This window comes from Electrophorus electricus, chromosome 8, assembly GCF_013358815.1.
Source record: "Electrophorus electricus isolate fEleEle1 chromosome 8, fEleEle1.pri, whole genome shotgun sequence".
Lineage (NCBI taxonomy): Eukaryota > Metazoa > Chordata > Actinopteri > Gymnotiformes > Gymnotidae > Electrophorus > Electrophorus electricus.
This window is the reverse complement of record NC_049542.1, coordinates 17,958,018-17,969,855: the sequence shown is the minus strand read 5'-3', so window position 1 is coordinate 17,969,855 and position 11,838 is coordinate 17,958,018. Positions and strand designations below refer to the sequence as shown.

General features: G+C 38.6%; 1 long non-coding RNA gene across 3 annotated transcripts; it reads left to right on the top strand.

The window, feature by feature from the left end:
* Positions 1 to 453: 453 nt before the first annotated feature.
* Positions 454 to 7,435, top strand: LOC113578435. 3 transcript variants are annotated; one of them, XR_003410744.2, is made up of 8 exons: positions 454 to 539; positions 1,743 to 1,835; positions 2,026 to 2,138; positions 2,255 to 2,283; positions 3,075 to 3,261; positions 3,487 to 5,063; positions 5,225 to 5,286; positions 7,232 to 7,435. It is a non-coding gene; the product is annotated as an uncharacterized LOC113578435 (long non-coding RNA). The 3 variants fall into 3 exon arrangements; XR_003410745.2 differs by having other exon boundaries at positions 2,026 to 2,094; positions 3,487 to 5,286; XR_003410743.2 differs by having other exon boundaries at positions 3,487 to 5,286.
* Positions 7,436 to 11,838: the final 4,403 nt, after the last annotated feature.

Below are 11,838 nucleotides of genomic sequence, written 5' to 3'. Positions count from 1 at the left end.
CCCCCCCCCCCCCCCCCATCATTCCATTCAGTGGCCAGTAAATGCTATTAAAATGGTATTGGAAATGGAGACAGAGCATGGAAAATAAATAGGCGTATTTCTTTTTTTTTCTACATTGAGATTATTTCCTTATAGTGAACAGTAATGCAGAATTACAGCTTTGTCATAACAGGTTAATATGTAATGATGCAGTTCTTTTTTTCTATCTCCATAAATTTTCTAGGAAATAGAGTTGATCTATAATAAATAGAAAATGTATGTATTATACGTTTATGTCAATTTAGCGTTATTTATTCTTGATGTCTCGGCCAATTATAGTTTTAGGAGTGATGATGACGAGACCTTTACTTGGTGACGTATACTTGGGTCTTTATTTCACGTCGTGACGTCACAGCGCAGCCCATCCCATATAAAATGAAGGGGCGGCAGTTGCTTTTTAAGACTACAGACAGTATTTACTTGTTGCGTTTGGAGAGAGTGATACTTTGCGAGTAAAGGAGGGATTAATCCAACGGACCATGATGAAAAAACCGATGAATGTAAGTTCACGTTGCTTTGTACAGGCACTAATGCTTGTATTAATATTGAATAGCACAACAATATTGATAAAAGGTGTTTAGCGTTAGGAATATTTGTTAACAGAAAAGAAACCTAAGCAGGCGTGCCACAGATAACGTTACGATATCCAATATGTATCTGCTAGTTCCGGCTAGTTATCAAAAGCGCTAATATTTCCCTACTCTGTCGGCTCCGATGTCCATTCTCTGTATATCTATATTATCGTCACAGAAATGATTAGCCTACTACAACGTGTTTTACGCATAATTTAGCTAACTTCTCGATTTCTTAGCATAGCTGAGAAAGGACTTGATAACATGCATGGTTTTACTTAGAAATCCATATTAAAAAGTTCGATATAGGTCTAATGCTTAAACATTGCTAGGTTAATTATCTCACTGCCATTTATTCAAGGCAGTTTCCGAAATTGTGACGTCCGATTACCTGGTTTTAAAACCAACAGATATTTGGCGTTTGGTCATTACGATATTATACATCTTATGAGATTGCTAATGTGTAAATTAAGATATAACTGTTCCAGGTCAAAATGGAAAAGAAAAACGTAAGAACGTTTTTTCTTTGTTCAGCGATCGTTATTTAGCAAATTCAATGATTCATAAATCAAAATAAAATTCGACAAATGGAATTTCCGATCCTGGGAAGCAGGTAGATTAGTTTAACTGTAAACAGAACAAGTTGTAGCCTACAAGTGATTATATTTGATCCAAGTGCTACATACTGGACTAAATAACTGCATTGAATTAATGCGATGATGTATCATAAAAGGAAATAAGCGATTAATGATTCCCTCAAGTTAGGTTATATTTCAGGATTGAGTATTTTTTACTGATCTATGAAGTCATCAGAGTAAGACAGACTAGTTTATACAGTGTATAAGTCTATATGAGAAAATCAGACGTTTTCTATCATGCAAGGACACACAGTCACTGACGTGAAGCTTCACCATTTTCCTACATTTTTCGTATGTATACAAAAATACTAATAGATATCCTTGTGGAGAATTCTGAGAATTGATAAACTGATGTCACTATGAACATGAATGAGTGATGTACAAGTCAGGTCCATGGAGTGCTTCAAATCTAAAGCCTCTTGGCATAATATAGTTTACAACTAATTGATTAATCAGTTGCCTTCTGTATTCTTCATTTTCTCTACTAACACAGATTAACACAGTTTGGCCCGGAGATCAGCGTCCTTCTGAGATCCCTGATGTGTCTGCCCCAGCATGAAAAGCAAGCAGGCAAGAAAAGCAAAAGGTAAATGGTTTTCAGGTGTGATTTAGTGTGGTAATATCTTACCAAATATGTGATGTACTACAGCTATTTATTGATAACAGTATAACTTGATATAATTGAGTTTTTTATAGTGGCATTTGTTTATGTGCAACCATTAGTGTCTGCCTCATAGATGCTTAAAGGGAATTTTTGTCTCTGTCTTTCACTACAGCTCTTTGCGGTGCTGGAATGGAGGAGGCAGTGAGACAGGATCTCAACGTACCTCCCTGTGGGAGAGGAGGTGAAGTAACTTCAACCTCTGGAACTGATTCTGCAGCTCTAACTGTAGAGTCATTACTCACTCTTCACACATTACCTATAGAGTTTTCACATCTGTATTTTGGATATTAAAATTTGTGATGCACAATTTAACACTAACACTTTCTGAATATCTTTTTCAGACAATGGCAAGAACAAATTTACAAGCAGTGTGAGTACAAAATCCTCTGTCAATTTGTTTTTGTGTTTACTACTTGAACAATACTCATAAGTGTGCATAATTGTAAGAATGAACATTTAAAGGATACATTCATTAAACATAGCTTAGAGAGTTGCATAACCTTTTAACTAGAGGGTCTAGCTTTTTGGTTCTTTAAAGCAAGATCAGGCTCTTGAGTTACAATAGCAGCATGTGCCTTAAGCCATGACTGTTCAGAATTTCATGACTCTACATGTTCTTTGCATTTGCATTTGACTTGTTAAAACAAGTAATCAGTTTAAGTTTAAAAAATCAGCTGTTTCAGTCTAGTCAAGCAATAACTGAAAGAATTTTGTTGGCCTTGGTTTTACACATTTGATTTTAACCTAAAATAGGTGACAAAGGAGGAGTTTGTGGAAATCTCTGGATGGCTCAAAGTAGCTTTAAAGAGGGTTCCAGCTCTTGACTCTGGTCTATTAGGGTTGAGGTCCTCAGGAAGAATCTCAATCTCCAGCAGCCCTTGTAAATGGTGCGTGGAGACAAGTAAATGTAAATGTAGAATTCTTCCTCTCAGGTGATCTGTAACCAGAGACATGTTGAGAAGAAGAGTAGCAGTTATAGCACCTCTCTAACTGAAAAGTTAGCTTGGTGAAATGCAGAGGTACTGGAATTAAAAATCCATCAGTACAATAGTAAAATGGTGTTTGCTGGATTTCTAATATAATCAAGCCCATGATTGTGTACTCTGTAGTTTATTGGGAAACATATTAATTTCAGTACTGGTTTTGATATGTGTCCTCAAGAAAAAGCAGAACATCTCAACAAGAGCCTCTCAGCACTTTCTTTGGCATCAAAAAGGACAGAATTTAACAGGATCCAAAGAGAGGTCACCTGGTCCATATCGAAAATATTACCACCGAACATAAAATATTATCTGAGCAGGAAACTTTCAGCCTCATGTCTGCTATCTTGAATGACTCCTTAAAGCAGGTGAGGGACCATTTTGATCTAATTTATTCCATTATTCAAAACAATGTTTTCCTCCATAGATGATGGGTTTATAAATCTATTAGCAGTATATACAATCTGAAACAAGATTATAAATGTTAAGACCAAGATCAGTGATCAATGATTATAATCTTGCTTACTGCTCTTGTATGTGTAATTGTTATGCTAGTTGAACTTCTCTTGTGAACTTCTTATTCCAACGCTCAGGATCTTTTTCTGACTGGAAGTTCCACTGAGGATGTTGCCCAAAACCTGCTGCTTGTGGCTTTGGACAAGATGCAGGATTTTATGCAGCTCTGCACATTGTCTGACTGGTTAAGTGGCACTCGGGTTTCTCCCATCAACAGTCACAAAAAATGGAAGAGATGCTGCCCTTTGTCACAACTGCAGCAGTGGGAGTTTTTGTTGAAAATATGAGGAGTGTCTGCAGTGAGGGAACATGATGTTATTTTAATGAATATGGCTCAGACAGACCTCTGTGGCACTTCCTACAGGCTGTGTCTAATAACATCACCTCTTCCCTGTATGACCCAATGAAACTGCTAAGGATTGTGCCAAGTTATTTGTCATATGAGGGCTCATCTGATGAAAGTTTGATCCATCTGTGCTCCAAATATGGAGAGTGATGCTGTGGAGACATCAAGTCAAGTATCTCTCCAATTCTCCCAGAGCAGCTCGTCTGCAAAATCAGGTGGCAGTGCAGGAGTATATGAAACCAAGACCTCACTGTGAAAGGGTCTTTGAGGCAATCATTTTTGACTGTACAAATGAGGATCACATCTAGGGCTACAGACACTAATGAGATAAATACACAGGATGACCTGTGAGCCTTTCCAGATTGAGGCTTCCAAGAGGGTTAGCGATATCATTGAGTGAGACCTCAGAGATCACCAAACTATCAGATACCATCAAAGCTCAAGACTCAAGCTTTAAAAATTCATATATGAGCACGTCAAGTGTCTGAAGCTAAGCTGAAAAGCCGTGCATTTGCTTCAGTACTATCAATTGTAAGTGAACTTGCTTACGTATTCAGACACACTTTTGAAGAGGATTTAGACATGACGTTAGCTCATCCTTTCACTGACCCAGAACTGTACAGATCCCAAGTTCAGCTGGTGTCAGAAAACATCCTGAGGTCCACCCAGGATAAACTCGGGGAAGGTTTCTTGACAAACCTCCTCGTGAGGGCTGATGCAGACATGTCAGCCCAAAACAGTGCCAACCTGAGCTACAAACTCCTATCAAGCGCAAAAGAACGCTATTGAATGCATTGTGTCACTACCATGCTCTGAAGTGCACAGTTCTAGAGGGATAATAACAAAATAAATCCTACAATCCTTGAATGAAAATCTGGACATTCTTTATCTAGGACAGCTTTTAACACCATTTGCGATTCATTTAGAAGCCCTGGGTGACCTTATTATTGCAGATGTTTTTGAAAGGATTACTAAAAAAGTGACGGAACAGTGCAGCCCTTGAGGAGTCTGAGTCTTCCTTGATACTGTCCAAAGAGTCCATCAAGCATTCCTTCCAGGAGCTGATCCCTTTAATGGGGAAGCTAATGCTGAAAGGGATCAATGCTCTGGATAGTGTGAAGCTACAAACAAGCTGTAGGGTGGCTCAGCCGGTGATCTCAGCTGACATCGCCGACATCTCTTATCAGTCAATGCAGGAATACACAAGCTCTAATTTGAATAGTTCTGCACAGACAGTTGGTATGCGGCTTGGTGAGAACATCTAATTGGCGGTTCAGGTTGCCCAAGTTTCTGAAGCTCAGATTCAAGGTATCTATTTTATTCTTTAAAAATCTGTCTATTTATTCCCAGTGACATCAGTAACTTTAGAGTCTGGTCTTTTGAAAAAAAAAAAAATCATTTGTACATTTTATATAGTACTATCAGCATATTTTGAATGATTTTAATCAAATTGTCTCCTCTTTGTAAAGAAACGGAAAAGCAAAGTGGGTGTTTCCACAGAGGACCGGGCGCAGGATAAACATTCCATATGGTACTTCTTTTAGTGTCTCTTTAATTCATGACAAGTATTGCGTACTTAGGTTTTTTCCAAAGCCTTTGAAATGGAAAACATTAAGGTTGCATAAACAAAAAGGTTAAATTAACAATTATTAATCTTCCTGCTGGCACACCATATACTGTATCCCCTGTACCACCAATTTATGTTTAACCAATATGGTTTTATAATATTGCTTCATGTATCAGCATTATTGGCTTAATGGTATATTTGACCAAAAAAAACAAAAACTTTATACCCATCACATCTCTAATGGTCCAGTGAAGTAGACAGCTCATAGTTCAAGTTCAAGTTCAAGTTCAAGTTCGGTTTATTCGTCACATACATAGTCATACACAGTATAACGTGCAGTGAAATGGTGGAGAGTGCTCTGTCCAAACTGAGGAAGAGAACAGGGGTGCATAGAGAAAAATATATATATGCAGATAAATATATATATTCTATGTATGTACAAAAATATATTAACAATGTATGTGCAATATATGTATATTATGATTATATACACAATGTACAATGTATATGGTTTGGTATATATGTACACAATCTACAGAATGTACAGATCCATTTTATATAGTAACATATCTACAGTTGTTGTGTAACAGGGTAATTGAGTATCTATATATACAGATGTACAGATATACAGTCATGTTACATGGTGGTGGTGGTCCCCACAGTTTATCAGTTTCCCTGATTCAGGGCCCGAATGGCCTGTGGGAAGAAGCTCCTCTTCAGCCTCTCTGTCTTGGTCTTCAGGGAGCGGAAGCACCTCCCTGACCTCAACAGAGTGAAGAGTCTATTGTTGGGATGGGTGGGGTCCTTCACAATTTTCCTGGCCTTGGTCTGGCACCGCTTGTAGTAGATGGTCTGCAGGTCAGGAAGTTCCGTGTGAGTGATGCGCTCTGCTGAACGCACTACCCTTTGGAGTGCTTGTCTGTCCTGCTTGGTGCTATTCCCAAACCAGACTGTGATGTTCCCCATGAGGATGCTCTCGATAGTGCAGGTGTAGAAGTTCCACAGTACTTTGGAGGGCAGTCTAAAGTCCCTTAGGCGTCTGAGGTGGTAAAGACGCTGACGAGCCTTCTTTGCCAGGGAGTTGGTATGGCAGGACCAGGACAGGTCCTGCGAGATGTGAACTCCAAGGTACCTGAAACTATCTACTCTCTCCACCGTGGTTCCACTGATCCTCACAGGTTGGTAGTGCCGCACCTGCTTCTTGCTGCAATCCACGATCAGCTCCTTTGTCTTACTGACGTTTAGGAGGAGATTATTTTCCTGGCACCAGTTTTCCAGGTGTTTAATCTCCTCCAGGTAGGTCCTCTCGTCGTTGTCCGAGATCAGACCCACGACAACGGTGTCGTCAGCAAACTTGACAATGATGTTAGAGCTGGAAGTGGCTGTGCAGTCGTAGGTGTACAGTGAGTAGAGCAGGGGGCTTAGGACACAACCCTGAGGAGCTCCAGTGCTGAGGGTGAGGGTGGATGAGGCGCAGTTGCCCACCCGTACTGATTGTGGTCTGTCTGTTAGGAAGTTGGAGATCCAGTCGCACAGGGATGTATGCAGTCCTAGATCTCCCAACTTAGTAGTGAGTAGGGAGGGGATGTAGCTAGTGATAGGGCATGATAGTTGTGTGTTTTTGGAGGAGGAGGGTGGGAATGTTTCCCCTCAATAATTTCTGCACAAACTACTCGGATGATGTGTTAGGTTAGGAGGTGTGAGCAATGTTTCCCCCCACCAAAACATACTGAAATGGATATGACCCCACTGAATTAGCCCAAGATAATTTTGTCATAGTTTTTCATGCCATGTTTTAGTTGTACAGCATGAAAGATAAGACCTTTTGTTGCATTACACACAACATCCCTCTTCCATCATCTTTGGCCTTTTGAATGTAATTTCTTCTGCTATATTTCCTCTCTTACAGGTTTATAATGTGTGTCTCCTACTCCTGTTGATGAACCATCTACCTCTTCCAGGACCATCCCTAAGACCAACAGAAAGTCTTTGTTTACCAGACTCGCAATGGCTTTCTCCACTCTCTGTGGAAAATGAGGAAAAACACTTACTTAGTTGAAGTTTCTTGAAGTTGAAAATTTGTTGTACAATTAAAGTAAAAACCAAAAATAAACAGTGTACCTTGTTCATTAAGCTACAATTCTTATTTTTATTGCACAGAAACGTAGAACTGTACCCTTTGACAAGCTCCTATAAAACACAGATTTGCTGGTTACACCTGCTTTTGGTACATGAGAGAAGGCACAAATAGCTAGTGTTGTCAGATTGGATTGTAATTTCTAGTCCAGTTGTTCACAATTTTACCAAATGTATGGAAAATTGCCAGAACCAAAATGCAGCAATAACAGTACTGTACAATAGCTTCCTTAACCAAACTTGGCAATAACAACTAACCATTATCTCCTAGTTCTACCCTATGTTCTCTAAACCATGACAGTAAAAACCTTGAAAGTAATACCATTCAAGCACCTATACATGCAGAGAGAGAACTACAAAATGTTAACAATAATTGTTAAAATATAAAATTTACTTGTAAAGCACTTTCTTAAACAGTTTACAAAGTTCTTTACAGAAATAAAGGTTAGAAGGATAAAAGAGCTTAGAACATCCTGAGGTGATGGACACAAAAAAAAAGTTATAAAACAATTAAATATGTTAAGTATGATTGGTTAAATATGATTGATTTAAGTAGAAGACATCTGACTTTAATGAAAAATAAATGAAAAAATGAAATTTTTTGATGAATGAAAATACAAAGATATGTTTTAATATCACATGGTTTCATCATCAATAAACTGAAATCTGTCATTTGTGGGAGTCCACTGTCTTATTTGTAACCACGCCCTCCTTGTTAGCACACACTTGCATGTTGCTGCGTTTGTCTGTATTTAAACTGTGGGATTGTGCCTCTTTGTCTGTCTTTGTTCTTGATTATGTTCACGTTAGTGTTGCATGTTGTGTTTGTGAGTTGTATCAGTAATGATTCAATGTTTATTCAAATATAATTCACAAGAAACAAACTTAGCCATTTCCCACTGGTATTGTGGCATCCCTCAATAATAGTAATCTATTGAATTTCTAACAAAAGTTTGTAAAAAAAAAAAAAAAAAAAAAAAGTTTTTTAAAAATGCAGTTTTTTCTAATTTTCTTAATGATTGTTTCATGCAGAGTAGCCATGGCAGCTGAGTTGGGAAGAGGCTCGGTAATATGATATCCCTCGAGAACGTCCATTAAGGGCAATGGAGAAAAGCTGGCTGGGATGGAGGTGTGGTGGGCTACAGGAGGGAACATCGGGGTGGTAGGAGTAGCCGTGGCAGCTGAGTTGGGAAGAGGCTCAGTAATATGATATCAGGTGTAGGTGTACCTTGGCAGAAAGAGACTAGATTATTAGGCATGTTCTGGTATGAGGGTGTGTAAATTAGGGAACAACTATAATGTACAATGATGGACTCCGGCAGATCTAGCTATGGCAGCACAGCTAAAAGGATAAAGCCAGAAGGAAACACAAGCATGAGGGCACCCTGGAACATCAGCACTCTGCTGCTCTCAGTCAACAAACTTGAGTGACAAAAGAAGTGACAGCATCATCACATCCGTTTACCATAACTCTCAATGCCCATGGAGCCCCAGATATACACCTTTACCTAAGAAATGTATAGAGCTAATTTTACTGCCAAAACCTCACAAATAAACAGAACATATTGTGTAAATTTCATTTCATTTGTCTGCCTGGTTGTCAGCCTGTGTTTGTTTACTATGATGACCAGACTTCCCTGAATAAAAATCCCCCTTCTCTCTTAGTTTCTGGATTGGTGTGGCAGTCCCTGTTCCTCTGACCAATGATAACTAATAAACCATGTTTGAACTTGATAGTGTATTTCAACAACTTTTTTCATTAAAAGAAGCTATCCCCTAGCTTGCTATTTCACCATCTGTGCTGGTTGTGAGTGCACTATTACAGACCATATCCATTTATGGAAATTGGGGATGGGATGGCCACCGTTTCAAATTTTAATTATTCAGATAACAGTGTATGATTAAATCTTTTGGAGATGTCATTTTGTGTGACTAAATCTTTTGGAGATGTCAGAAAAGTTTTGTCCAGGAAAAGTTTGATTTGTATAAACTGAGTCATGGTTTCTACTTTGGACGAGTCCCGGTATCCAGGCAGAGTAGATATGTAACCTATAGCGTCAGGTCTGAACAGCGATGCCACTGTTGTTTTGAAGCAGGAAAGACCCAGGTTTATAACAAACGCCTCCACTCACAGTTGTCCTTACTGAGTGTTCCTCTTCCAACTATTTCACACTTCAAATGATTAAAGTCATAAGGATTTACTATTTCACTAAAATAAATAGAAACCATGAATTAGAAAAAAAAAGCTACAAATTAAAGAGGACAAGCTCTAAAGTAGTACTATAAGGGTCCAAGATGCCTCTTCGGTATGCTTTTATTATCATTTACCATCGGGCTTATCACATTTTAGCAGTGTATACTGTATTTTACCAAAGGTGTAAACGGTATTTTACCAGAGGTTTATACTGTATTTTACCAAAGTGTGTGCTGTATTTTACCAGAAGGTAAACCACATTTTTTCATAGGGTAAAGCAAAGTTTACCAGATGATATGCCACATTATTTTAGTATTTGATCATTTTAGTTGAGACCTTATTCTATAGACAACTTTTAATGAGGTGATCTGATCTGCAATCATACATTCTTTTAATGCTTATGGTTTTCGTTATAGATTTTACAGCATTGATTGATTGAACTTCGTTCTAAAACAAGTGATGATCCTATTTCAAGCCTTCTGAACTTGTATGCAGATTTCCTGTTATTCTAACCATTTTACAGGTTGTCAAATCCAAAGGTTTTATAAGTTCCTGACAAAGCGGTAAGTTAGAGATGGGTTTACAAGCATACTCACCTCGTATGTTAGCTCATCACAACTCGGCACCAGAAATGTGTCCGTTGGCTCGGCCGATAATAACAGCTCAGATATGCCAGGTGCAGCTCTTCCAGACAGGAGACTCTAAATGACCAGAAGGGGGCGACAGACGTCTGCCACACAATTAGCCCCATTTATAATGGCTGTTTTAAAAGCTGTACTCCATTTGTACTCTCTATATTTGTACTACTCAGCTAAAATAAACACTACAGTGTTTTATGTGTAAACATGATGTAGCTACCTTATACATACATAAATCACCTCTGTCTGAAATGCATGACAGGTACATATTTGAAGGTAACTGGCTTTCACTCAGCTCAAAGAAAGTGTGTAATGTGAGAGATGCCAACATTACAGGTCTGCATAACACAAATAGGATTTTTACATCATTAAAATTTAATGTATGACTTCATGTGGTCACAATGGCAGCTTCCAGTCTGTTGTTGCAGTCTATGTGAAAGACACCATCACCCAGCAGAGCTGCTACTACTGCACTATTATGTTTTCTACAAAATCCATGAAATATAATTCACTATGTGAAAAACAACAGACTGAAATGGTGGGAAGTAAAGGTTTAATATTTAAATGTAATAGTTCGTTGTGTTCATAGTGAAATGGCACTGTGTTCCTAACATGAACCTTTGGGCCTCCATATTATCTGCTTGGTTATGATCCTAATAGACAACAATATACCCATACATGAAAGAGTTGACATTATCTGTAGGCTACCAGGTTTGTGCGCAGATCAAATAAACTGCAGGCCTGTGAGCAACAGGTTACCTTCTGATAGTTGGTTGGTGTGATGACAATTACATGTAATGAGCAAATAACAAACAGACAAAAACAATCTCACTAAGCCAAAATGGCACTGCAAGACAGCAAAATTGAGTTCACAATACAGTTGAACTAGGGCCAATTATACAAATGTAGCCTACGTCATAGCCAAGCCTACTTAGATACCAACCAATTAAAAGATCCTGTGAGAACTTTGCATTAAAGGAGTAGTTTTCACTTAGTCTTTGTTAATATTCCCTTAGGTATGCAAGGTATGCGAGCTACAAATTAATTAAAAGCAACATGCTGTTTCTTAGGTGACAAGATTATCAGCATGTCTCAGTGAAATACTGAAGATTACCACTGGTGTAAGTATAGTGGTTTTTGTAAATGTGTCAGACACTAGAGACAGACATTAATTTCCTAACCCTAACCCTAACCCTAAACCCTAACCCTAACCCTAACTAGAGACATTAATTTCTCTCCACTCTAGAGAAATCCCTGCTCTACCCTCTCCAAGTTAAGATAGCCTTGGCTGAGATTTCTGGGTCTCTGTCCTTTTTTTTTGGGGGGGGGGGGGGTCTTTTTTCCCTCTCTCACTCTTTCTCTTTATGTATCTTTCTCTTGGTCTCTTCCTTTCTCCTACTCACTCTTTCACACTGATACATGGTCATAATCTCATTCATAATCCACTAAGGAAGTGAAACCAAAGCATGGACCTTTGATGCAAAGGCACAGCAGGACCTTGGGTGGTTAAGGATTTATTGTTTCTTTTGTCTGGTGTTATTCATTGTT